Source organism: Molossus molossus, unplaced genomic scaffold, assembly GCF_014108415.1.
Source record: "Molossus molossus isolate mMolMol1 unplaced genomic scaffold, mMolMol1.p scaffold_m16_p_18, whole genome shotgun sequence".
Lineage (NCBI taxonomy): Eukaryota > Metazoa > Chordata > Mammalia > Chiroptera > Molossidae > Molossus > Molossus molossus.
In genome coordinates this window covers 46,465,498-46,492,132 of record NW_023425353.1, presented here as the reverse complement: position 1 = coordinate 46,492,132, position 26,635 = coordinate 46,465,498, and the positions used below count along the sequence as shown (strand labels likewise).

General features: G+C 42.2%; 1 protein-coding gene across 1 annotated transcript in view; it reads left to right on the top strand.

Annotated features, from left to right (window-relative positions):
* The first annotated feature begins 2,977 nt into the window (after positions 1-2,977).
* Positions 2,978-26,635, top strand: part of THRB (thyroid hormone receptor beta) — a 346,849-nt gene continuing 323,191 nt past the window's right edge. The window contains exon 1 of the mRNA XM_036267242.1: positions 2,978-3,092. The gene's annotated coding sequence lies outside the window, so the exon portion shown is untranslated. The remainder of the gene's footprint in view (positions 3,093-26,635) is intronic.

The following is a 26,635-nucleotide window of genomic DNA, read 5'->3' as shown; positions in this document are numbered from 1 at the left end:
TATTTTAAAGTCAAAATTAATGCAACATTTATCCATGATAAACAATATATAGAATTTTAAAATCAAGACAGGTGCAGACCCTGTTCTAGTACCACTGGTCTCATTCACTTCAGTCTAATCCCAGCCTTGTTGGATCCTATGTTTTATTTGTCTTCTAACCCCATTCAGTGTCATTGAATGAATAAATATATGAATAAAATGCTTCCTTGAACCAATTCATCGGCTTGAAATTTATAGATCCTGGCAATGAAAATGGATAGCTATGGTGGAAAGTGATCATGTGTCATGAAAACAGCTTGGTTATGCCTTCTGAAATCAGCGGGGTTGGGACTACCTTCAATCAGGTCCCCACTCAATTCTCTTTCATTGTCCCCACTAGTGTAAACTCAGAAAAGAAAAACTGCTTGTTCTGTTGGTAATCATTCTTTACCATCATGCAGCCTATAAGACTGTCCTTAGAGGGTCGGTTCCAATGGAATCCTAGTAGTTCATGTTGTTTCAATAACGTTGCATTAAAATTGTCCTCCCCATTGTTATAAAGCATTATTACAATCATAGGCTCATGAATTGTTTGAGTAATGCCACATTATTTGCTTAATGTTTTAATTTACTCTGTCCTTCAGAAGTTCCCAGGCAAAATGGGATCAGAAAGGCAACGCCATTTGAACAAAGAGAAGCAACAGGGTTTGTTATACTTCATTCTCTGTACCCTATTTCCTACTTAGGAAGGAATTTAGCTCTAAGTAATACTCGAGAAGAGAAAAAATATAAAGTCCCAGCAGTCTTTAAGGCCTATTATCTGCGTTTTTGAAGGAAGATTGACATCACACACACCACCACCACCACCACCACCATCACCACCACCTCCTCTATTACAAAGTTGTTTACCCACTCCTAGGCCCCTGCCCTGACCCATCTGTCAACTGTGGTGGCCTATCAGAGCCAGGCTTTTTTCTTGGTGGCCAAAGTTTTCACTCACAGTTAGCCACCAGGGGGCCCCCTGTTTGGAACAAATGGTGAGACTCCAACAGCTTTCCTGTGAACCAACCAAAACATCTAGGGACAGCCTTGGCGCAAAGTTAGGGAACTTCACTGCAAAGAATAATTCACCAGCTACAAACCTGCAAGTCCCGTGGTGCAGCCTTAATAGGAGGAAATAAAAAAAAACATGGATGTATCGTCAAGGACCGAGGGGAAATAGGATCCGTGGAGTTTCAAGGGAGAGGCCTCTCTCGCCCTCTCCAGGGATTCCTGGGGTCTTGGACTTTCTCTGTGGAAGCTCCGAAGCTCTGTCTCAGGAGCCTGGAACAGTTTCTAATTTCCTGACAGCTGTGGTGGTTAATGCTGTCTGCAGGGGCGGTGGCTTCTCGCCCCTTTCCGTGGGGTGCTCACCAGGAGCTGGAATAAAACACACACCACAGGCTGGCAATCTAGAAAACTCTCCAATAAGTGATCTGGACACTGTTCAGGCAGTTGGGGACACCTACAAATCGACATGGCTCTCTCAGTGTTTGTTACACACATGTACATGGACTAATGAAGTCGGAATTATTTGAACATTCTCTACAAGAAAATAATTTTACCCTGCCGTCAATATAGTTTTGTTGCAACTGTAGCTTCTTAACGACTACAGTTTAGCTTTTGGGGTACTCAGTATTTTTACAAGCATTCTTCCAGCGCAGAACGCAGCTGCCTGCTTCATTTTCTCCCAGTCTGAATCCTTGGCCTTCCGGATTTACGGGGAGAGGGGCGGGGACACTTTAGAAATTCATATTTGCCTGGGCAGAATTTTTCAAAAGTATAAATTATTTTCGTCTTCCGGTTTTATTTGTACATATCGAGAGCAAAGAAAAGCTAACGGGGCGGCCCTTCTGGAACCTGTGGAGCGTCTCAGCACACACCTTCCTGGATACGCATAGTGGTGTGAAGGGGTGCCTCCCTCAAGGACAAGCCAGGTATTTTCCAAACTTCCATTCCCTAGGTGGTGGTGGTAAGAGAACACCAGTCCCCGAGGCGGGTGGGAGGCCCCGGGAGGAGCCAGTGAGCCGTGTCGGCCCGACACGCGCCACAAGTGGTTTGGAGAAAAAGGGAGGAGCGCGGCGGGCCAGGCGAAATAAGCACATACTTCTGGAAGTCACCTTCTCCCCGCCCCCCTGTCACTCATTCCCCATTCCTTCCACTTTGCCTGTTAGAGGAATGACGCCCAAACCGAACCTCGGTGCTCACATAGCCGGTGGGTGGACTCGCGGCCACCCAAACCACCGCGACATCGCCACCCGGGCAAGGGCACCCCCGGTGGGAGGCACGGCCGGGCCCGGGAGGAGAGGGAGCGGCCGAACCTGGGGAGGCAGGTGTGGAGGCGGCCGGCCGGCTGGTGTGCACGTAGGGAACTGGGCAGGGGGACTGCGCGAGCCCGGAGTGGCCGACACATCCGACAGCAAGTGCCAGGCGCGAGCCAGGCGGGAGGCGGCGGCGGCGGCGGCGGCGGGACCTGCGGCCGGGAGGCCATTTCCTCGCTACGCCCCTGGCGGAGCCCGGTTCGCCTCCTCTTGGCTGTCGCCGCCGCGCGAGCCGAGCGCCGGGAGGGCTGGAGGGGAAACCAGGTCACCGGTTCGCAGCCGCGTCGCGGAGCGTGCGCCCGGGGCTCGGAGTAAGGAGCGCCCGGGAGCGGGCCGGGGCGGGCCGGGCGCGCGGGGGGCCGAGAGAGGCGGGGACCGGGTGCCCGGGCCACACTCGGTTCCTACGCCTATGAAAGTGGAGGGCAGGGGAGGGCCGGCGCGGCCCTGGCGGCGGCCGCCTCTCTTCGCCCAAGGAGTTGACATTTTGCAGGACTCGCGCGACGTCCCGTCGCCGGCGCTCCCCGGGACCCCGCCGCCGGGAGGAGGGGGCGGAGGAGGGTGGAGACTGCGGGGCTTGGCCAAGGAAGGCGCACATCCTCGGGCGGGCGGCCGTGACGCGGCGGGGATTAACTTTGCATGAATAATGTGAGTGCGCTTGGAAAGGAGACCTTCTGCTCCCCGGGCTCGGGGCGAGCGCCCGCCGGCCGCCTTCCCCGGGCAGGGGCGCCCAACCCAACCGGCTCCAGGGCACTGGTAATTTGGGGAGAGGACCGCGGGGAGGCAGGGGCGAAGGGGTCTCGGGGGGCGGGGGGAAGGGGCGACAGTTCCAAATGTCCAGAAGGGTGGGCAGGATGGTGACTGGGGTGTCGCGGGAAACTGAAGGGGTGCGGGCGGCAACCTGAGCGCGCGCGGGCGGGCGTGGGTGGGTGGGGGTGTCAGTCATCCGCCCTGTTACCTGCCTCCGCGGGGTTTCTGTGCCCCGGGTCTGGGAGGAGGTGCCCTCTGGTGCTGGGGCACCGCGCGGCGGCACTCCAGGAGCCACAGCGTGGGCAGTGGCAGAGCAGGGTGGCCGGGGGCCCGCTCCAATCGCAGCGGCTCTGTTTCTCAAACCCCAACCCGGCTGTTGACAGGCTCCTTGTGAAATGGAGTTTGGCATCCTCAGCGCCGAACCGAGTGGAAGTTTCCATGATGAGGAAGTTCTGTGACACGGGAATTCGAAAAAGGTTGGCAGAGACCGGGGGTGCGGTTTAAAGGGACTGTGGGTCCCCCATCCCCCCGTTTGCTCCTGCCCCGGAACTGCCGGGTTTGGGAAGGAGAATAATCCTGAATATTGGCGTGCGCTGTTGCCGGTGCCTGGCGACTTGGCTTCTCCCCGCCTCCTCTGGGAGTCGGTGGCGATTTCGCCAACCTCCAGAGTCGCACTTCTTTGCCTTGCTTCTCTTGACGCAGCATCTTCGTCTGAGTGGCCTGAAGTTGGTTCTGATAGCAGGAGTTGTGCCAGCTGTGTGCTTCCCCACCCCCGCGCCACCCCTCTTAGAAGGACTAATTTGGGGGAGTTTTTTTTTTTTTTTTTTTACTCCTAGTGTATTTTGTCCTTAGCTGCTGTTGTCACTTTGGAGAAGGATTTCCCAATGACCATTGTAGGATTATTATTAGTGCTAAGTCTTAAGCCTTCTGATTTGTTGAGGGAGAGGAAGCATAGGGTGAGTTTTTTTATTTATTCATTTTAATTTTCCCCAAATGGGAAATTTTAAAGGGTCTAGAAGCATAACCATTTGTAAAGTGAGTCAAAGAAAAGAATGTACCTGAACAGACGAGTTCAAACTCTCCATCCTCCCCTCTCTGTGCAGATTTGTGAAAATTCAGACACCACCCCTCATCAGTAAATAAATTGGAAACCTAGTCTTCCTCTTAACATGTTCTGGTCTCAGGTGCTAGTGAGATTGTTTGAAAGACCTGTTTTGTAGTTCAAAACCATAAAGCATTCCTTTGATAATGTGTTAATGTCAGAGCACAGCAGTGACAGGGTATTGGGTAATGCAGACCTGTGAGGCAATATCTTTACACTATTTTGCCTTGTTTTGGTTTACTGTGCTTATTCATATTGTAATAATATATAGCATGCATTGGATTTCAAAGTAAAAACTGCATTTTAGTCAAAGCATTCCATGATTCATTCTGAATATTCACCGTGACTGCTCCCTCATTCACTTCTGTTTACCTCTCTTATTCTGAAACAAGTCAGGGACTAGGAAACATTTTTCTTTTAAAAAAGGTGTTTTGATGAAAAGTGTTTTGAGCAATGGATATTTTTAGGAGTTTTCATGCCACTTGGCTAAGTGTTTTAATTGACTTTAACAGAAATTAAATAATAAGTTATTTATTTGGGGGTATTCTATGGGAAGGCATTGGTAAATGGCCGTTTATTATTTGTGATTATTAAACAGATAGTGTCAGAATTTTATTTTAATGAATTTCAAAGTTTTGTTATATATTGGAAGAAGGACCATCTGCTTGTAAATATGATTTGCCTTTATTTTCCAGCATGTGGAAGTAAATGATACTGAATATAGCCACAGAACTATTTTTTATGATGCAATTTCTGGTGGCATTACAATTCAAAGGCATAACTTTATTGACATTGGAATATTGTTTTATAAAATAACTGACTTTCCAAGAGTAATAAACATTCAATTTCTCCCATACAGATTCTTTGTCATAAATTCTGCTAGAGAGAGGAATTAAGACAACTTCCTTTTAATCTGCATCTTTGAGAAAAGGTTATTTCCTAAAATTTTCCTTTAAAAATTGTGGGTTATCTTCCTTTTTCTGGGGTTTTGCAATTATTTGAAGCACAGGGTGTGTGGAGCCACAAATGGGATTGCACAGTTCTTTTTTTAGTAAGCTCATCTTTTTGATGGAAATCAGAGGAAAGGTGGCTGGTTTCTTTAGTTCCTTTTTGTCATCCTAGTGTGAGATTATGTGTCACCTTCTTTGAAAGCCTTTCCCTGACCACTTGAGCAAAGGCAGTCCCTCATTTCTTCTGAGACACTGCTTTTTTGTTTGTTCTTCCCCCTCTTCCTTGGTCTTATTTGCAATCTGAGTTGATCATTTTAGTTGGCACTTATTACCTATCCCCTGTGTCTGGAATATAGAGTTCATGAGAAACCATGTTTGGCACACAGTAGGTGCTGAATAGATCTTTGTTAAATAAAGGAATGGTTGTGCCCACACATTGTGTTCCCCTAAATACCTGACTAAACGAGTACCAATTGAGTATGCCAAGTTCTGTGCCTGTATATGTGTGTTTTTACGTATGTATGGGTCAATCTTTGTTTATCTCTCTCTTTCTCGTGAGATGAAAGCTAGCCTCATTTTGTGTGGTGATGATACAGAGTTATTTCTATGCGTTTTTCCTGGAGGCTTTTGCCTTGAGTACATGGAATTTCTCAGCAGCAGTTTGTCTTACCTGATCCCTTGAAGACTTTGACCTTCAACATGCTCGATTTCAGCAGAATTTTTATGAGTTTCAGAGGTATTGTCAGTGCTCAGAGTGAAATTCCAGGAAACACACATCACTGGGTGATTGCAGTACCTTCTCACTCAGCAAGTTCTAGCGGTGCCTCCAGCTGATCTACAAAGGTGGTGTTTGAGGAAGGGCAAACGGACTGTCAGGAGGCCACACAAGATAGAAATAGCCCTTGGAGGTAGATTGGAAATCACCTGGTGGTTACCCTGTGTTATAAGTTAAGTCAGCCTTCCCCTTTGACCCCTTCTCCCACTTCTATAAATAGATTTGTAACCGATGACTATGGGAAATATTGTATTATCTGAGTTTTAAGTTGACTGAGCTGTGATACCCACGGGGTTATCTTCAAATTAGCTAGTCATGGAAACTCTTTTGACAATTGAGACTAAAAGGAAGTTACAATCGATGATTATGGGGATTTGTTTATGTTATTAGAGTATCATCTTTTGGAAATGTGTCTGAATAAATGCATAGTAAAAATTCCACAAAATAATGAGACTGGTAAAAATGGTAGTGGAGGAAAGATTATTAAACTGAAATACTAAGTGCTTATTGCTTGTGAGTATTTAATTTAGCTCTGAGCTTCTCAGTGGCCAAGTTACGTTAATAGGAAAAAGGGGGGGTGGCGTATTAAAGTTATAAGGATATATCAGATATCATTGGCAGAGTGCTTACTATAGTGCCTGACAACTAGTATATACTCCTGTGAAATATCACATTATATAATGGCCAATACTTGAACTTCAGTTCTCCAGAAAATGAAGGAAAGTCTTTGTATGGTCATGTCTTTCCCCAACGCTAGAGGAGAAAAAATATGCAGAAAGCCCAATGATGACAAGTAACCCAGTGGGAGTTTATCTTTGGAGCCTAAACTAGCATGGTCTAGCGGTAGAGATTCTGGTGATTGTCCCCAAGGCAGAAATAGAGCTCAGAAAACCTAGAGGAATGAGTGGTTGACATGTTCTTTAGGCTGACTTTCTCAAATATCCAGCGTCATGGCCAAGCTTTTCACTAAAGCAATCTGAGAGGCCAGGACAGCCAGGTACTTGAAAATGACACTAGGACCATAAACCTCTCTGAACAGGTGGCCTTGGGGCTTTCTGCTTTAGTCTATGTAGCTCTTATCTTCCTGTACGGATGTTTGTTTTTAATGTCCATTTCTGTCTCCCCACATAAATTGTGATGAGGGTCTATGGGTTTATTCATCCTTGACTGCCAGCACCTAGCAGGGTTTCACACTTGAGCACAGGGAAAGGCTTGTTGAAGGAATGAATCTAGGGTGAGAAGGGTGCTTCTCTTTCTCTTCTGATGTTGGTATGAAGTGTCATCTTCAGACCTGATTTTTCCCAAATTGAATGTTTGCTGCCTGGGTTGCATCATATCACAGTTGAGTATTTTGCTTGAAGGGCTTAGTCTAGTGTCTGAGCTGATTGAGTAATGGGTGGCAAATTAACTCTTAGCTTTATGTAAAGTTATTTTGATTACTTGATTTGTTTCCTCATTCAGTCTACACAAATCTGTGTACCTACTATGTGCCTGGCCTTGCTAGTCATTTTGCAGCTCTGCATGTAGCCTAGTGACCTTTGAGACAATATGCATATATCAGTACAAAGGCATTCTGAAATGGTCTACACTGTGATAGAATGGATCTGCCTACTAAGGCCTCTTATATGGCTCCCTAGATGAAATAAAGTTATTTTTATCTGAGGTAATGATTGTTTGGGGTTTCTGTAGCCCATGTGTATTAGTATAAATTGCAGTGGGGTTACCCTGAGATTCTCTTGGTATCCACGTGGTGTGAGATTGAATATGTTCAGGCCAGTGAGACCCTGATTAGGGATATTCGCTCTCCACTTTAAGTTCCCTAACTTATTAGTCAAATGACATTGACGTAAGAATGCGGGGGGGGGGGGGGGGATTGAATATCCAAATCACTGAGTCACAAGCAATGTATTTCCATATCCTCCTCTCAGAATCTGGCCAACGGACAGCTAGAATAATGATCTCTATTCAATGCCAATGTTGTTTTGTCCATACTGTCCTAATTTCAAGGGACGTTGGAGACTTCATGGACTGGCAGCTCTTGTGCAGCACTGTTTTTATTGAGCGAGAAATGAGCTCCATTGTGAACTTAGGTAACTTTTCCAAATGGCAAGTCAGGAGAGCCTGGAATTAGGAACGGGAACCTTAACTCTCTGTCCCAGGAAGCCTGTTACAGCCCTCACGTTGTGAAAGTCAGACACATATATACATGCAATTCACTGAGCCATGCCAGCCGAGCACAATATAATAACATTTATAATAACATCATATACAGATGGGTGTACATGTTGAGATGGGGGCACATGTAGTAATTAGGAAAGCATTGAACTGAGCTGTTATTCATTCAACTTTCTGGTTCCCAAAAGGAGCCTTCAGGAATGATGGCTCCTCTTCTGTGATCAAGAATTTAGGGATTTATTCAGAAAGTCATAAACAATAAGCTGATTAAAGCAAAAGCTTGGACAAAGGAATGCCTAGTAACAGCAGGAATGTCCTTCTTAATTTGGGAAACATCCTCGTGTGTCTCCCCTGGTGGGTCAGGGCTATTGGAGATGAAGATCATGAAGAAGATGGTCATGGTGTTAGTGGCCTAATGTGTGACTGTGACCATCAGAGGCCACTGAGTATTCTGACTCTTGTGACACAGGTTGTTCCGTAGTTATTAGGATGGTTCAGATGTACGTTTCCTCTCTTTCTGTTTCTCTTAGAAGACTGTTTTCCCAGGCTTCAACAATGGTGGCATAGAATGGGTGCTCAAACAATAATCATTGATAGCAATCATGACATTCCTGAGTTCGGGTCAATTTTTCATATTTCTCTTCCATTAGCATAAATGTCTTACCTGCTTGCACATCTATATTTGCAGAATCTGCCTCTATGACAGGTGTGTGCCATGTTCTTCCAGAGAGTGGAAAAGGTACGGCTTGTCCGTGGCTTCGGCTATGGTGCCCATGCCCAGCTTCCAAATCACAGGGAGAATTCCATACCACGCTGGTGTCCCAAGCCACAAATCTTGTCATCACTCTTAGTCCTTTATAATCCCGAATAGTTTGGCAGATACTCATCTTATTTTAATTCTTACTTATTTCACTCTTTGCTTATGCTAGTTTATGGCCAATTATGTTTGGGAAATCCTGAGTTTAACAACCTAGTGCAGGAGTTTTCAGAGCCTATTCTTGTACTAGTGTGCATTATGAATATCCAAGAGGAAAGTAGATAGCAAAACATGTATTTGTGGCCCTGGCCAGATGGCTCAGTTGGTTGGAGCATCATCCTATGCACCAAAAGGCTGCAGGTTCGATTTCTGGTCAGGGCACATACCTAGGTTGAGGGTTCAGTCCCCAGACAGGGCACTTAAGGGATGCAACCAATGTTTCTCTCTCACATTGATGTTTCTTTCTCTCTCTGTCTCTCTCCCTCCCTACCCCTCCCCTCTTATTCTCTCACTCAGATCAATGAAAACATATCCTTAGGAGAGGGTTTAAAAATTTAAAAAGCAAATAAAAATTTTTGTGTATGTATATGTGCATGTGTACACATGTGGGTCTGTGTGTGTGTGTCTGTGAAGCTTCAAATGGCTCAAGGTAATGCAAGAGACTGTGAGGAACAGTCCATAGTGCTACACTTTAAAAATCTAGTCTCACTTGCTTTAATTTCTGACTACATTTCATAAGTGATAACTCAAAGGAGTAGTTTCAGAGTAGACGCTTTTTTGCTTTTTCACAAAACACCTATCAGTTTGTATATAACACTGATTAATGCTGCCATTGGTGAAATATTTTGCAATGATGTAAAAAAATGATGCTAAATTGCTGTTACTTTTAAAATATTATAGTCATAAAATATACCTTTTCTTGACTTTATATCTGATGTTTAGATGTACTGATTTACACAGGCCAGAGAATGGTTCATTTCTGTTACATGTGTTTTTGTTTACTTCTTTGAATGTCACCCTGGCTTCACTGTAATTTCTACTCCGCTTCCTGCTTCCAGAGATCTAGAATAATGTACTTATATGTGAATGGTAGCTACAATAGGGGGAAATAACAGGTTGTATATATTCTTGTATTATTTGTCTTATTTTTCTAAAAGGAACTGGGAGAACCTTACACACACACACACACTTTTAAAAAAACAATTTAAGTAATGGTCTATGCAGATGATGAACATATCAATTTATACAGTAAGGGATTTGAAAAATAGCTTGTCCCTCTGAGGCCTTCTGGAAAAAAATTCAAGGCATTTGGCTTTTTAATTTGATCAGTTCTATAGGTTTATAAATGTAAAATGTTGCTGAGGTGAGGCATTCTCTGGAATGTACTCAACAGGTACTCATTTATTGTTAATTAGGAATATGTGCTCAGATTTATCTTTATTGAAGTTGCCACAAAACCCAAATTTAAAATTTATAAACTTTTTTTCCCTCTGATGCCTCTCTATCCATCTATTCCTCCCTGTATCCCTCCACCATCTTTCCATTCATCTATCCATCCGTGCCTTGCATGTATACCAGGCATCTACTGGATGCCAGGCTCTGTGGAAAGTGCCCTGGTATCCTGGGACAATCTATAGGAATTGATTTAGTGTAGGACTGTTTCTCAGCCTCTGAAATATTGGCATTTGTACAATGTAAGTACATTGTACAGTGAAAACCCATAGTTGGGAATGGGGAGAGATCTAGGCAGTAGGAACACCATGTACAAACATACAAAGTGGGGTCAAAGTATGAAGTGTCTGGGTAATTGCAAGAACCCCAAGAATTGCAAGGAGCCCAAACATCTGACTGGTATGAAAAAGACAATAAATGAAGCTGATGGACCTGGTGGGAGTCACATGGTGAAGATATTCCTGACCACAGTAAGGAAGATGGACTCTGTCTTGATAGCATAAAGAGACTGAGTGCTCAGGAGATCCAGTTTTTATTTTAGAAGAGTTCTTTGGGATAGATATTGCGTGGGAGAGAGACTGGAAATGATGAGCCCAGTTAGGGACTCTCAGAATAATCCACTGAGGGATGATGGCTGCTGGAACTGAGGCAGTTATATTTTGCTGCAAAGTCTTTGGGAAGAGATTTGACTTTCTCCAGGATGTGACCAAGTTTTCCTTATTTAATTCTAATAATGAATCTCTCCACAAGCTAGATCTGCAGTTAGGGAGATTTCAGGTTTAATTTGAAAGAAGATTACATGATAGATTCTCTTTAAAATGTTTTTAAACGAAGCTTAAAGACCATTTCACAGCCTATTTGTAGTTGAATATCACTCCAGGGTTCTCTACTATTGTCTATACATGCCTACAGTTCCGGTGTCAGATGGAAATATACTTCTACATGACTACATTGAATTAACACTGTGGTGTTGAGATTCATTATTTAGTATTAAGTGTTGATTTTCTAACTGATAGGGATTTTATTTCTTTAATAATCAAAATTAGAGATGGTGGAGAATATAAGGAAATGAATGAACGAGAGTGATATTATGTAAATACCACCTAATTAAGAATAAAAATATTTTGGACAAGTCTCTTGATTTATCTGAGCTTTAATTTCCTTAGTCATAAAACAATAGAAGTAGATAAATTAGATAATCTGAAAGTAATCCTTAGCCCTGGGGTTGGCAGACTCTTTCTTTGATAGGTTACGTAATAAATATTTTCAGTTTTTCAGAATATACAGTCTCTGTTGAGGCTACTCAACTCTTCTCTTGTAGTGCAAAAGCAGCCATAGATGATATGTAAGCAGACCGGCATGGCTGTGTACCAATAAAACTTTAATTACAAAAACAGATGGTGTGTTGTAGTTTACTAACCCCTGCTAGCCCAGCAGGAGGTGAATAGAAATATACCACGAATCACATATGTAGTTTCAAATTTTCTAGTAGCCACATTAAAAATAAGTAAAAAGCAACCAGTGGGTTTAATTTTAATAAAATATTTTTATCCCACCCATTATATTCAAAATATTATTAACATGTAATCAGTAGATAGGTATTAATGGAGTATTTTACTTTGGGTATTAAATCTTAAGTATCTGATGTGTATTTTACCCTCGCAGCATATCTTTACTTGAGCCACATTTCAAATGTTCAGTCGCCATTTGTGGCTACTAGTAATTGTAACAACCCAACATTAACCTTAAACATCTATAATTCTATCAGACTCGTGCAAAAATAACTTATAGGCATTATCTCAAGTGATCAAGACACTTTCTTTTTCTTGCCACATATATTGGTTAGGAAAATGCTATACTTTGAAATAAAATAAAAAATCCACAGTGGCTCAAAACTAGAAGTTTCTTTTTTACTTGTGAAGTTGAAAATTGCTGTTTCTGGTTGATTGGTGGCTATGCTCTGCAGTGGTTCAGGGTGGGTCTCCACACCTTTGGTCTTGGGCTTCTCTGTCTTCAGCTCACAGCTCAAGGTCATGTATTCATTGCATCAGACCACTGGGAGAGGAATGAGAGTGGAGAAGTTCACTGGCTTCCTAGCTGCCTTGTCTTGGAAGTGACACAAAATCATTTTGCCCAGATTCCACCGATGAGAAGGAACCACATGTCCCCACAAAAATGAAGCTGAGTGAGAAAGATGGTCCCTATTGAGAAGTTGCTGCCTAGTGTTGACTCCATACTATAGAATTGGGAGCAAGAATTGTTTGGTGGACCGTCTTGGCCACTGTACTACTCTTTTTATCATTCTTTTGTGTATTTCATTACATCTCTGTCTTCTTGTTTTTGAAGGCAAGGGGTGGAAACATCTTCATAGTAATGAGGTAACCCAGTTCTATTTTTTGGTGTGGTACCACCCTCCTATTTGACCTAATTCTGTTTCCTGACTTCCTCCTCACTCTTATGGGGCCTGCTTGCTAGCCCTGCTTTTTCCTTTTAGTCTTTGACCATAATTTTGATTTTTTTTTTTTTGGGTGATCAATGTTGATCCTGATATGCACATAGTATTGGAAGCTTGTGATCAATCAGGTATTACTGGCATATCATCAATGTGCTCATTTGACTTGAAGGGACATAAAATTTAAAGTAGAGTTATTAGGAAGCAGAGGCCAGAGTTGATTCTTGGTGTGTTGACAGAGAGGTATTGAAACCATTTTCCTGGAATCATTTTACGGAGCTTTAGACTGTTTAAATAAGTGACTCATTACATAATGTCTTGACTAAAAATACCAATTTTTCTCATATTTATTCTACTTATCATTGCTTACTACAATGGGGAAGCCTCCCTTTTTTAGTCAAAAAGGATGTTTTTGTTTTTCCTTCTCTTCAAGTTATCAACGTGCTTTATCAAATATTCAGCCAGGTCTATAGAAACACCTCCCATGAAGGAAATTTAAGAAGGGCATGAATAATAAAAGTGAGGTAAGTCAAAAGAACAAAGGAACCTTTTCCTTCTAACTATGCATATTTAATTATAAAAACATTACCATTTATTATTAAAATGTCTTATTCTGAGAAGGAAGTGCAAAGGGCACATGCCTTTTGGGTTATCAGGAAATGGACTAACCAATGAGAAGAAATATTCTGAGGACACGTAAAAGAAAAAGAAATGATTGTGTGCCATTTTGTTAGCCGAGGTAGGGCTGTCTTCAATACCACACATCTGTTTTTGTAAAATATTTTGCAATATTTTTGAAAAGCAAAATTTGCAATATTAAGGAGTTAATCCTGACAGGTGCCTCTCAGGCACAGAATTTAGCTAATTCCTTTTATTCTGTCATAGGGGAGAGATAATTCTCTCGATAATCCTCAACTTGTTGCTTATCCCGAGGATCTCTGGGGCCCAGGGTAACCCACAGTGTAAGTGCCAGTGGTCTCCTGTTTTAAAGTCCTGTCACGGAGCAGGGATTGGCCAAGTGTGTTGTAGGGAGGATAGAAGCTGGGGATCCTAGGTCCTGGGTTGGCTGAAAGCCGGGACATTGAGGGAGAGATTGGGGGTAGGGATGGAGTGTGAACATCTACACAGGGTTGAGGCAGATGCCTGGCTTTGCCATCTTCTGTCTGTGGTCTCTCAGGCAAGTTACTTAACCACTTTGAACATCAGTCATCCCATCTGTGTAATGGAAATAATATTAATATTTATTTTACAGCATTGTAGAAGTGATTAAAAGAGATAATGGTTATCAACTGCTTAGCATGTATAGTGTCTCATGAGTGCTCAATACATGGAGGGCTATTTTATTATCATTTTATTGTTACAAACGTTATAAAATTGATTGTGTTAGGTAAACCTGCACCCTGGAGGTAAGGGGCATCACTGTCTAAAAGGCAGGACATCAGAGAGAGAGAGAGAGAGAGAGACCCAGAGGTCAATCTTCAAATTTCCTTGATCTCACAAATTTTTGTGTCATTTGTTTATTTAGTTTTGAATTGTTATTAGGTGTTTAATGGTAACAATCCCCTCTTTATAGATGACCTAGCATTTTCAGCCTCAGGAGATATGTTCCAAGGTCAATCATGAAAGTTAGTGAACCCTCAGGGTTTGCAGAAAATGAGAATAATAGATATTCAGTTACCTGCCCAGGGTTCTGGCCTCTGGAATGCAAATTTGGCTCTCTCACGTGTATTGACTATGGGGCTTAAACTGACTATCTTCTTTTTATATACCAGCTACTCTGCTCCCTTGTTCTGATGTTCTTCAGCCATCCCAATTCAAACGTCTGTCCTTCAAAGCCCAATACGCAGATTCTTTCTCTTGCTTGTTTCAGCCCAGCTTCCCCATGGAAGGCTATTTCATTATCATTTTATTGTTACAAACATTATAAACTTGATTGTGTTAGGTAAACCTGCACCCTGGAGGTAAGGGGCATTACCGTATTCAAGGACGTCCCCAAATTTTTCTGTAATTAATTAGGATTGAGATCCAATTCTCTCTGCTTCTGCTCAGCTGAAACATGCCAGTTCAATGACAGTTTCCCTCACCCCCTTGTCTGAAGGTTACATGGTTACTCACTTACTATATATATTCTTCACTGTTCACTGTCCATGCTGCATATTTGTCAATGAGATGGATATTCCTTTGCTAGACTCGAAGTTCCAAGAGGGCAGGGACTGTGTGTTAAACAAGTTTAGTGGAGTCCGGAAGGGCATGCCCAGCAGTAGGTGCTGAGTAATGCTTTCATGCTGTTTGGACCAACCACACGTAGGCCGTCTTCATATAATTAGGATGAATCTAATTTTAAAATGAACAACCGTGTGTCCTCAGGTGAACCAGAATATACACTTACAAGGCCCTGCTGTCCTGCATTATAAATAAGGGAATAGGTTGTCCAGCAGAAAAGCAACACTGTTCTTTTTCCCTTTAAAAAAAAAAAATAATAAAAAAAGCTATCCACACATAAGAACGGAGATAGAGGATCTTCCCGTCCCGGCTCCTCAACTAAGTTGGCAAGAAATCAGTGCCCCAGAGTAGACGTGCTTGCAAAGATGAAACCCAGCAAAAATCCAAGATCCGAGAACCGTGGTTTCTGAGGATTTGTAACGAAAGGTCCTTAAAATGGCTTAGTGTAAATAGACCCCAAGCTCTGCGGTCTGATTTCTCAACTTGTGTGACCACATGGACTTCCTTAGGTGATGGGTTCAAGTTTCTGCAGGGACAACATTCTGAGACGATTTGGAAAGTGTCACACCACATCACTTTTTCAATGGCCTTTTTGCTGATGTGGGGAGCCTCTTGGACACTTGCTGGTGTGGCCTCTTTCACAACTCGTAGCTTTTTTGTGGAATTTAAAAAAAAAAAAAGATTTTTATGTCTCAGAATTTCCATTACATGGAAGATGAGTGATTTAACATCCCCCTGAGGATGTTTACAATTTATTTCTCTTCTTTATCTAAGCAATATTTTGAAACAACTTTTAGTTTTGCTGTTTTCTGGTTTTAAATCCCCCTTTTATTTGAACTAAGGGGGCCATTCTGCTTCATCTTTGCCTCTTTCCAGCACTAGAGCGAGACTCTCCCGTCTTGGAGTCAAGGTTGATACTTATATCAGTTCTGGCGAAAGTCCTGCTTTAGGGACATTTGAGACCAATAGGTATTATGTTGCATTTCCTGCCATTCTTGAGCAAAGGATGTGGTTTTGCTCCTTCTCTCAGTGGAAGAGAGAGGGATGTGCCAGAATTTGTTTCTCATGCTCCCAGAGAAGTGGGGCTCAGGAGGAGCCCGATGGCTCTGTGCTCACCCTTGGAGAGGAGGACGTCAGCCCTTCTGAGAGGGACCTTGTGGACCCGGAGAGCGCTTGCATCAGAGGAACCTGAAGACCCAGTGGCTGCAGCCCGGTGTTCCTTCTAAAGGCTTACCATTAGACTTTGGGTTCCCCAGAAGCAGACCCTGAGATGAAAATTGAAATGCGAGTTATTTTAGGGGGGGAGGGAAGTGAAGGAAAAACACCAATAGAAGAGTGGGAAAGGGAGGCATGAACAACAGCCAAAAAGAGTGTTAGCAAACCATTTACCACAGTGGGCACCTGGAGCTTAGTCACATTGGGGAACTCTGGGAGACAGGAGGAATACCTGCCTCATAGTTACCCCCCCCCCAAGAGGCAAGGGAGTGCGTATTTATTCACCAAATCCTGTCAGGGATTAGGTGAGAACTGCCTCCTGGGGCCATTGATTTCCTGGCATTTCAGGACTACCACTGGGGCAGCCAAGAGCATGCCTCCAGGCAAAGGAATACAGGCTTTGGCAGTTGAAAGACAAGTTGGTGGGCACTGAAGTGGACCCCACGGGGGTAGGGTCAGGGCACCAGCAGCATCTACTTACTATATGTTAGCCGTTCTTGTCATTGACATATGACCATGCAGGTGAGACTCTAACCTCCATTTACACCTGAGGATCACTGGTCTTCTTTGCACTTATGCTTGGTTCTCCTGGGGTACAGACTGCCTTTAGCTGGAGGAGCAGAGCTGACCCCATCAGCGATTGGCGTAGGATCGACTAGAGGGAGCCATTGAAATAGGAGGTGTGGCCAGGTCATCTACTCCTTCCTCGGCCTCCTCATCTCTCTGCTGTACTACCTTCTTTCTCTCTAAGACATTACTCTTCACCTGAGCTCGTCTAGTGGTCCTGGTGCCTGCATTCTCTCTCTTAATAGCTTCTGGTTTTGCCTCTACTGCGCCATCTTGACCGCCCTCAAGCAGGGTGCAGGGTTTCTCAACCTGAGCACTGTTGATATTTGGGGGCAGATAATTATCTGTTGTGTGGAGCTCCCCTGTACATTGTAGAATGTGTAGCAGCATCCCAGACCTCTGCCCACCAGATGCCATTTGCACTGCACTCCCAAGTCGTGGCAATCAAAAGTGTCTTCAGACATTGCCAAGTGTCCCCTGGAGGGCATAACTGTCCCCATGAAAAACCACTACCTTAGATCTTCTTTCCAAATTCTAATCCCTCTCTTCCCCAAACTCCTCAACAATTATAGTTACCTATTTATTATGATCCCGGTCCTCATCTGGCATGGGGGAGGCATTCCAAACTGTGAACATGTCCCCCAGTTGATGTTGATACACCTGCCGCTCCACCAGCTATGTCCTGCTTCAACCAGGAACCACTGTCCTGGTCTGTCTGTCTATCTTTTTCCTCCCTTCCTTTCTCTTCTCTCCATCTGCATCAGCAATTATACAGATGCCACTTTAAATCTCTGCTCGCCCCCTAAGGGCTCCTGCCCAATTTAATACAGCAAATGCTGTAATGGCATAGCAGCTAATAAAGCACATAGTAAAATGTGGCATATTTTTAAAATTATGTACATCCGTTTATTCTTTTATCAAACATCTATCCAAATATATGTCAGCTACATGCTTGGGTACAGTGGTGAGCAGCACTCTCCCTTGTCCAGAGAGGTTCACAAAATGATTGGGAAGAAGACAGCCTTATCAAAATGAAGGATATTTTTTATTTTATCAACACATGTATACCTCAAATTCTGGAGGCCAGCAGTACACAAAGCCAGTATTTTATGAGAAACAGATACAATTATGGCTTGGTATTTCCTAGTTTGGGGATTCCACCTCTGGGGTTTAGAATTATGAAATCAGGCTTTGAGTATAGAATATACTTCTGTCACATTCAGAAGTATTTTATGAGCACAGTTCACCTTGACGAGCAGGTTTCACAGTTTAGTAAGTTCCTGCAATGAAATGTTAGCAAATCCTTCACCCACTGGTTTGCCGGCATTGTCCTGTGCTCTTCCTCATCCAGCAGTTGTCCGCATTGCCGGAGTCACGCCGCAGGGGCTCCCAACCCCTCAGAAGCTGGGTTGCTTTGCCTCTGCTGTGTTTTGGCTGGGGTTGGTTAAGGAGAAAGGAAAGGGTAGAAGGATGACAGAGGAGAGGATTCTGAAGGTGCTGATGTCACCAGGAGGTCTGCTGAAGGACATGGTCGTCCTTAGCCACAGAGTGTGCTGTGGGCAGGAAATGCTTGAGGTGACCTCAGTGACAGTGGACAGGCTAGGTCCTAGTTTGGGCAGTGTTAGCTGTAAGGCCTAGTATGTCCCAGGCAAATACTTCTCTTCCTCTTCCTTCCCCCAGACTGACTCTGCACCCCTCTGCTTCTCAGGGTGTGCTGCCCCCAACCAGCCTCTCCACACCACTGGGAACTGGGTAGAAAGATGGAATCTCAGCCCCTCCCAGACCTGCCCAACCAGAATCTGCATTTTTAACAAGATCCCCAGGGCATTCCTGCACTTATTGGAGTTTGAGATGCTCTTTAGTTGCACGTCCACCTGTCAACTTCTCCTTACGTGAAAATATGCAGAATCCCAATGTATCAAAGAGTTAATGGGGGCAACCCTGGTGTGCCTTCACGAACCCCGTTATACCTAGTTCATAGTTTTTCAAACTTGGTTGCCAATATATTCGTGGGCCTGGAATCAACATAATGAGTCATAATCAACATAAGTTTTAAGTGATAAAAGACTAGAATAAAAATTATTAGAGCAAATTACATATTTTTGAAACATTTATTTCCTTAAAAAATGCAAAGACTCCTTTATATATATGTCCTGGGTCATGATTACAAAATATAACTCTGGGGTAAATAAAAAAAAAAAAACCTTGAAAACCACTTTCATAAAGACTTTATATATATACACACACACACACATGCACATGTACATGCATACATACATACATATGTATGCACATTGACCAATGTTTCTTTTTTTAAACATTGAACATATGCATTTGATAGTATGGCCACCTGACTCTAACCCACAATCATGAGATTATTATATTCTCCCAGATTCCTGAACAAATAAAATGTCTCAATACCACATATGAATGTTAAATTATTTCAATTGTAAGTTAATGACAATTAAGAATTTTAATTTTTTTTAACTCAATTTCATAAAACAATGCTCTGTCAGAGAATATCTTTAAGTCTTAAAAAAGACGCCTTTGAAGAAAGGCTTATCTTAAACCAGGAAAGAAACAGCTGTAGGCCGACCAAAGGACATGCTTTATGTCCTTGAAAAGAAAATCCCCAGGTTATGGGACACACAGGGTGTTCCAAAAAGTGGCGCTGCCGTTTTAAGCTTTTATATTTCACAAGCATAAGTGCTGAACACTTACAAAAAATTATTTGGAAGCTTAACCATTTACATTTCTGCAACACCCATTTAGCTTTGCAGATTTTGAAAAGTAAAATGTTCATTTCACTATTTTGTTTGTCGTCGGTGGAAGGTGGCAACCATTAAAACAACACATTAACATGAAGCCTTTCCTTTTCCAAATCCGGAAAGCTGAATGAGTGTTGAAGAAATGCAGATAATGGAACTTTCAAAGGTGTTCTTGTCTAAGTGTGTGGCATTAATCCTCCCGAAGATACTAAACACCCTGTAGAAGGAAAGAAAACCATGTCACTCTTCAAGCGCGGGTCTGTGTGAAGCTGAGGCTCCGAGACCTCGCAGAGTCGGATTTCACCACGTGTGGGAAAGAACTAGTCCTCGGGTGAAACCCAGGCGCTTTGTGAAGGAGGGTGCTAATGCCAGGATGAGACACGGTTACAGGGAAGTGCTTCAATCTCACAGGCAGGATCTGTGCCAGACAATGGCTTGTCTTTGAAAGTGCCTTTGCCCGGCTAGCAGCAGCTGGGCGAACCTCAGGGCCCTTCTGGAGCTTCCTGACTGTTCTTTCAGGCTCCCTCTGAGTCTCCCCCAGATCTGCCAGGCCTCTGCTTCGGATGAAATGATTGCTTACTGGCGTGCTTACTCAGATGCCTGTGAGTTATTTAAAGCGATATTTTATGAAACGTGATTTCAAATAGGTTTTTAAGGAACCGTGAACATGTTTATTTTCTTCTGTAATAAGTATGTCAACTATATAGAATGAGTTTTATTAAAATTCTAAAAAATGATGGTGTCCATATTCTTTAAGAATGCTGTGTTTTGGGAGAACTTTTAAAATAATTTTACATGCTATAAAAAGTGAGAAAACTAGTTTCCCTCTCAAGTGTCAGTGTTCAAGTATGTGGTTTTGCTCATTTTGTTTTAACTATCCTGTTTCTTTGTTCCAAAACTAATCTGTTTGCTAATGCACAGCCCTTTAAGGATATATATATATACACACACACACACATATATATATTTCAAATTACATAATTTGAGTGTATATGAATACATAATTTGAATATGTGTTGATTATATATTAAATATATATGTAATTTGAGATCAGTATGAGAAAGGATATTGGAGATATTATAAGTGGTAGCAGTTTATAACAATTTTTACATTTATTTCTAAATGGAATAAATTACAATTCCTCAATATTGTGCTTTAAATTTTTATAAATTGTTTTTTTATTTTACCAAATAAAACATTAATTTCAATAATATCAAGTTGTAGTGATTCGTATTTGCCTTAATATATTTTAGCTATTTCTTTCTCTTTTTTTTTGTTTTGATTTGTTTTGATTTTGCTTCTTGGAAAAAAAAAATCCTAACTTCTTATTTCAGGCTCTTGCTTCCTGTTGCATGATGGTTACAGTTGTATAAAGTAGCACTGTTACCCTCCAGACTAATGAGAACATGACATATTTTGAGGTCCATGCCAAATAGAACATTTTGTTTTCAGAACATTAGCTATAGAAAACCACATGTTAGTGCCGTAGCTTTCCTTTGTGATTTATCATAGATGTTATGTTCTTTCAATTAAAAAGTGCAGTTCATGGTATGAAGTCATTCTTCTATCTGCAGCATCTTGGACCGATTTCACATATACACTCTTACAATTAGTAAGAAAAGTAAATGTTTTAACATGTACCGATCTGATACAAGTCTACACAGTCTAATCAACTGTACCCATCTGTAAATGTTTGGGGCTTGAACATTTCCCTATACCTCCAGTTCCACAGTTACCTATGCATAGCATGCATTGTGTGCAACAGTCTTCTGATGAATTAAAATATTGAAGGTTTTTTTTTTTTCAGTGAAGTATCAAAGATAGAATCCTTGCTGGAAGTTCTGTATATTTGGATTATGGTAGCCCCACCCCCACCCCCACCCACACACATATAAGAAACCTAACCCTGACAGTAGGTATTAATCCTACAGATTCTGGTAGATCTATCACAAAGACTAGGATGGCAAATAGTTTTGTGCCAACTCAAATAGGTGTTGGCAGCTGATGTACTTGAGAAGTATTGTGAGGGCAGATACAGGACTTAGCGGTAAAGAGCTTTGTGATTGATCAGTATTTTCTGCTATGGAATAACCAATAGTGATAGCCTGAGTGTCAGGTCTTATCTTATCCAGCTTCCACACTCATGGATGATTAAATCTTCAAGTTATTGTTTTATTATGTTGCTTTTGGCTTTAGTTTTGTGCTTTTGAAAGGGTACTATATGTATTCTGAAGACTTGTTCTTTTTCTACCCAATAGTAAATCAGAACATTCATTTGTAAATCAAAAGACTATGTAGGAGTATTTTCTTTCTTTCTTCTTTTTTTAATCCTCACCTGAGGATATTTTTTCACTGATTTTTTTTTTCCAGATAGAGTGGGAGTGTGGGGGGGTGGAGAAGCATCTATGTAAGAGAGACATGTCAAAGGTGGCCTCCCGCAGAGCCTCAACCAGGGCTGGGGATTGAACCACAACCGAGGTACATGCCCTTGACCGGAATCAAACCCGCGACTCTTCAGTCCACAGGCCGGCGCTCTAACCGCTGAGCCAAACCAGCCAGGGCTGTAAGAGTATTTTCTGATTGGCAACTTTAGTATAATATCACATGAAAAAAGCACACAGTAAACTTTTTTATTATCTCTGAGTCCTGAGACTCTATGTATAAATATATCATTAGGAGTACTTTAAATATTAAAATATCAAAACAGGTGGGTCTCTTTCAAGAAAGTGCTAGGTTCTTAAAATAAAATTGATGATAATATTTTCCATTATATTTTAAAGTGGCAAAATTGTGTTTATTTGTGTACTTTATCATTTGGACTTTATGGTCTACTTTATTTCTCAATTACAATACTCATCCTCTCAGGCGGCTTTGGCCAGCCTCTTGACATTCAGAACAGGAAGGAAATAGATTGTATATGAGAAGATAAGGCAGATGGGGAAACCATAGGCAAGCTCATATTGTGTCTGCAAAGCTAGAAAGATAGAAAATTTTTGCAAACAGGCCACAAAAGTGCAAAACTGCCATTTGAACTTCAGCAGAGACTGTGTTACTTATTTCACCAAGTAAAACTGAGTCTTCTGCCAATAAATTTGGTTGGACTCTTTTGAAATCTGCCTGTGAGAAGACCTGAGTAGTGTTCCCTTCCACTGTTACTCAACTGTCTGCCAAATCTGGAAGCTCATAATTGCTTACATTACATTAATTGACTACAAGGTCCTCAGGAATTAAAGACGTGAGGAAAAAAATCTTTTGTATGGTTGCTTTTGGCACTCTTTCCATAGACAGATGAATCACTCCTAAACAAGTCCAGGGTTGGACTTTGTGAAGACTGGCAGAGAGGAGTAGGAGACAATTGGCTTTGTGTTCTAGCCTCTTGCACAGCTGATTTTCCTTGGTAGGGACTGTTTAGTCTTCAGAACAAAATGAATTGTGGCCAGATGTGTCTACTTACCTTAGGGGATTCTTCTAGAAGGGTACCAAGTACTAGATCCCTGTAGATGTTTCAAGATGTTATTATTCTTGTAGCTGGAATATGAGTTGTTTTGAACATCAGTAACTAAGTTTAGTATTCTCTGGAATGAAGGGTGAGTTAAGAGGGTCAGGGTCTCAAATCCTCTGAACAACATCTTGATTTGTCCTAGCACATACAGTAACAATAGTATTAATATAACATAGCATGATAGCAGACCTGAATATAAATATGGGTGTCCCCACTAACTGGCTGATATGACATTCGGAAAAAAATTACTTCACTTCTCTGACTTTTAACTTCTAGTTCTGTAAAAAGTATTTAAAAATTGCCTATGATGAAGAGTGGGAATAAGTTGATAGTGTAAAATTTAAAGGACCTGATCTAAGCAGGGCTCTGCCTTTTGTCTGTAAGTTTTGAAGGTATGCCTGGCTTCCAGACCTTTTTCTCCTGGCTGGTAGGGAAGGAGGAGTTGGAAGAAGGTAGGAAGAAAGTAAAATTCAAGAAGACTACCCACAGATCCTCTGCTCATGAGGAATTTTTTTTTTAACTTTCATTCAGAGTTTTGAGCAGTGCACGTCTCTCATGGCATCCTCCTGGAGAAGATGGAAATGTGCAGGCTGAAAATAGGAGATTGCACATGTTGAATAAACATACGCACAGGATGTTTTTATTCATTAACATCAGGCTGGAGAAGGAGGCTCTGCCAAGGACCTCCGGCCTTTTGCCCCAGCTCTGTGTGGATGTTGTGGGTGCCACCGTGAAGACAGGAACGGCACACTTACCCAATGTTCAGGAGTCGCGAAGGTGGGAAGGGAGAGCCAATATGCCAAACAAAGAGTGTGGATTTGAAGGACAAGAAGAGTGGCTTCAAACCAAGGAAACCTAAAAGGGGATTGAAAACCACAACATTACATTTGATACATAATAGAGGCCCAAATTCTGGGAGACCACCAATCATCAATTTAGTATGAGCTTAATAAGCAATGTGGTGCCTCAACCCTTACTGTGGCCATAAGTTCCATTAAAATAAGGATTCTCAAACTTGAGTTGTATCATAATCACATGGAAGGCTTGTAATAATACAGGTTGCTGGACCCCAACTCTAGAGTTTCTGGTTCAGCTGGTTTGAGCTGGAGCAAGAGAATTTACATCTCGAGCAAGTTCCAAGGTGATACTGATGCCCCGGATCTGGGCACCCTGCATGGAAACTACGGCATTAGAACTCGTTTTGCTCACATCTAAAGAGATTACCATAATCTCCTGAAGTATTGAAGCGAGTTTGGGTCCCACTTTTTCCATTACATGGAAGCCAGAAGGATGGGAAGAATTCTGACAACTGGGTGATATTAAGGACCATTGAGGAAAGAGGAGACTGTGGAGAAGAGAAACATTTCAGGGATGTAGTAGCTACCTTCAAACACTTGAGAAATCAACACGTTGAAGAGTCTTTTTTAAGACTATGCACTGGAACCAGATAAACCTAGATTTTTTTCATGTTCTGTCATCCTTTTATATACTTAACAAATACTTCTGTGGTACTTATTAAGTTCCAGGCACTGTTCAAATGCTTTGCTCAGGTTAATTCATTTAATCTTTATAACAAACAGCTTGATGTAGTAAGTTCAGAGAGGTTGAGCAGCTTTCCTAAAGTCACAAAGCTAGTAAGTGATGTAGATGGAATTGGAATCTAGGCAGTCCATGTCCATAAACACTATATTACATGTCCTCTGCCCTGTTGGTACCTCTCCAGTTATTGGCTGTGTGTCCTTTATGACATTGCCAATTCTCTGTGTCTTGCTCCTTTACCTTTAAACAGGGACAGACCTTTTCTTAAAGGGTTGTTCTGAAGAGTCAAAACAGAGGGTATTCGTAAAGCATCTGGTGTGTAGACTTCTGTGATACTCAAAACTAGGAGCAGTGGGTGAGGTCAGCATGGGTCACACTGTGATTCAAGAGTATAAAACCTACCTGTCAGTGTCCAGGAACAGTGCCAGGGCTTCAGCTTTGGGAGTGTTTCATGGCCTCTACAAGGACATGGACTGCATCCACACCTTGAGGAGGAGGCTGGACTTACTGATATTCTGACTTTAAAATTTTATGACTGTGTAAAATTTGTATTTCCTTCATTGAAATGTCAGTCTGCATCAGGTTGTTTGGTTGTTGCCCCCTTGAAGCTTTATACAGATTCAAAAAGATTGTGCCTATCACAGATCAGGTAGTTATGAAAATAAGTTACCCAAACTGTTTTCGGTTCCTTACTGGGACCTCCCTCTTCACCAGCGCAGGCACCTGTTCAATAGTCTGTTGCTCTTGGACTCTTTCCTCTAAATAAGTTAATAAAATACATTCTTATATCCAGTAGCTTTTTCTTGTCTGGTTTCCTTATACCTCAGTTTTAGTGATCATGTATTTTGATTTTTGCACCTATCTGAAAACTTCATATTTTAAAACAATAGTAATTATTCACACAGATATTTCATTATACTGCTAAGAAACAGATTGACTGCTTTCCCTGATTTATCTATAGAAATATGATCAGAAAAACCAGACATCTAACTTGTCTGGGGTGCCCTGGTTTATGGTAGAGTTTCACAGCCAGGGGTAGGACTAAAGTTGATGCCACAGACACATGACATTGGTGGTTTATTTAAAAGTGTTTTCCCAGCTCTTCTATGGCTTCTGCATGTACAAGCAGCTCCCTCACCTGGGCTGCCTCGGGAGTTAATAACTCATGAATCTACTGAGCTTATTATATGCTGATAACTGTGCCAAGAGCCCAGAAATCCAAGATGCATGCAGCTGGCTCTGAATGAGGATAGATGTCTAACTAGGCAACTACAAAGGGAGGGGGATATCTGCTAAGAGAGAGGGGAACCCTGGGTTCTTTGAGATGGTTCAATTGGGGTGTCTACTGGGGAGATCATGGAGAAATTCCCAGAGGAGGTGTTGCCCGATCTGTTTTGAAGAATAGCAGTAGTCAGCCTGGCAAAGTCATGTGTGTGTGAATTAAGTACATGTGCACGTACAGGACACAGAACTCCAGGACCTCCTTCCCCGCTGGATTCCAGGGCCCTAGCATCTGGGCCTTTTACTCTGCAAGGCAATAGTTTGAAAAAGTCCTTTCTGGGAAATCTGAACAGCCCAAGAAGAAGGACCGAAAGATGTTCATGAGAGGGTACCCTGAGTTATGTCCAACCATGCCAATCTACAAAGTAAACGGTAAAGTTAAGAAAATCTCCCAGAAAGAAGAAAAAGATGGTGATGGTAAATGGGAAAAGGAGGAAAGAAAGAAAGAAAGAAAGAAAGAAAGAAAGAAAGAAAGAAAGAAAGAAAGAAAGAAAGAAAGAAAGAAAGAAAGAAAGAGATAAGTAAAAAATCAATTTAGTCAACCCAACATCTGAAGAGAAATATCAGGAAGAGAGAACAGGAAGTGAACAGAAGGAACCCTTCAGCGAGCTAGTTCAGAAGGGTGTCCGTGTCTGGTGGGCAGGGAGAGAAATGAGCTGATTCTCCTCCTCGGTCGTGGGGAGTAAATAGATACTGCCTAAATCTGCAGGCCATGTAATGCAGTCACGTTACTGTGAACATGGAGGAAGTCTTCTTTCCCATCAATAAATGAAAGGCTTAGAGCGGAAATC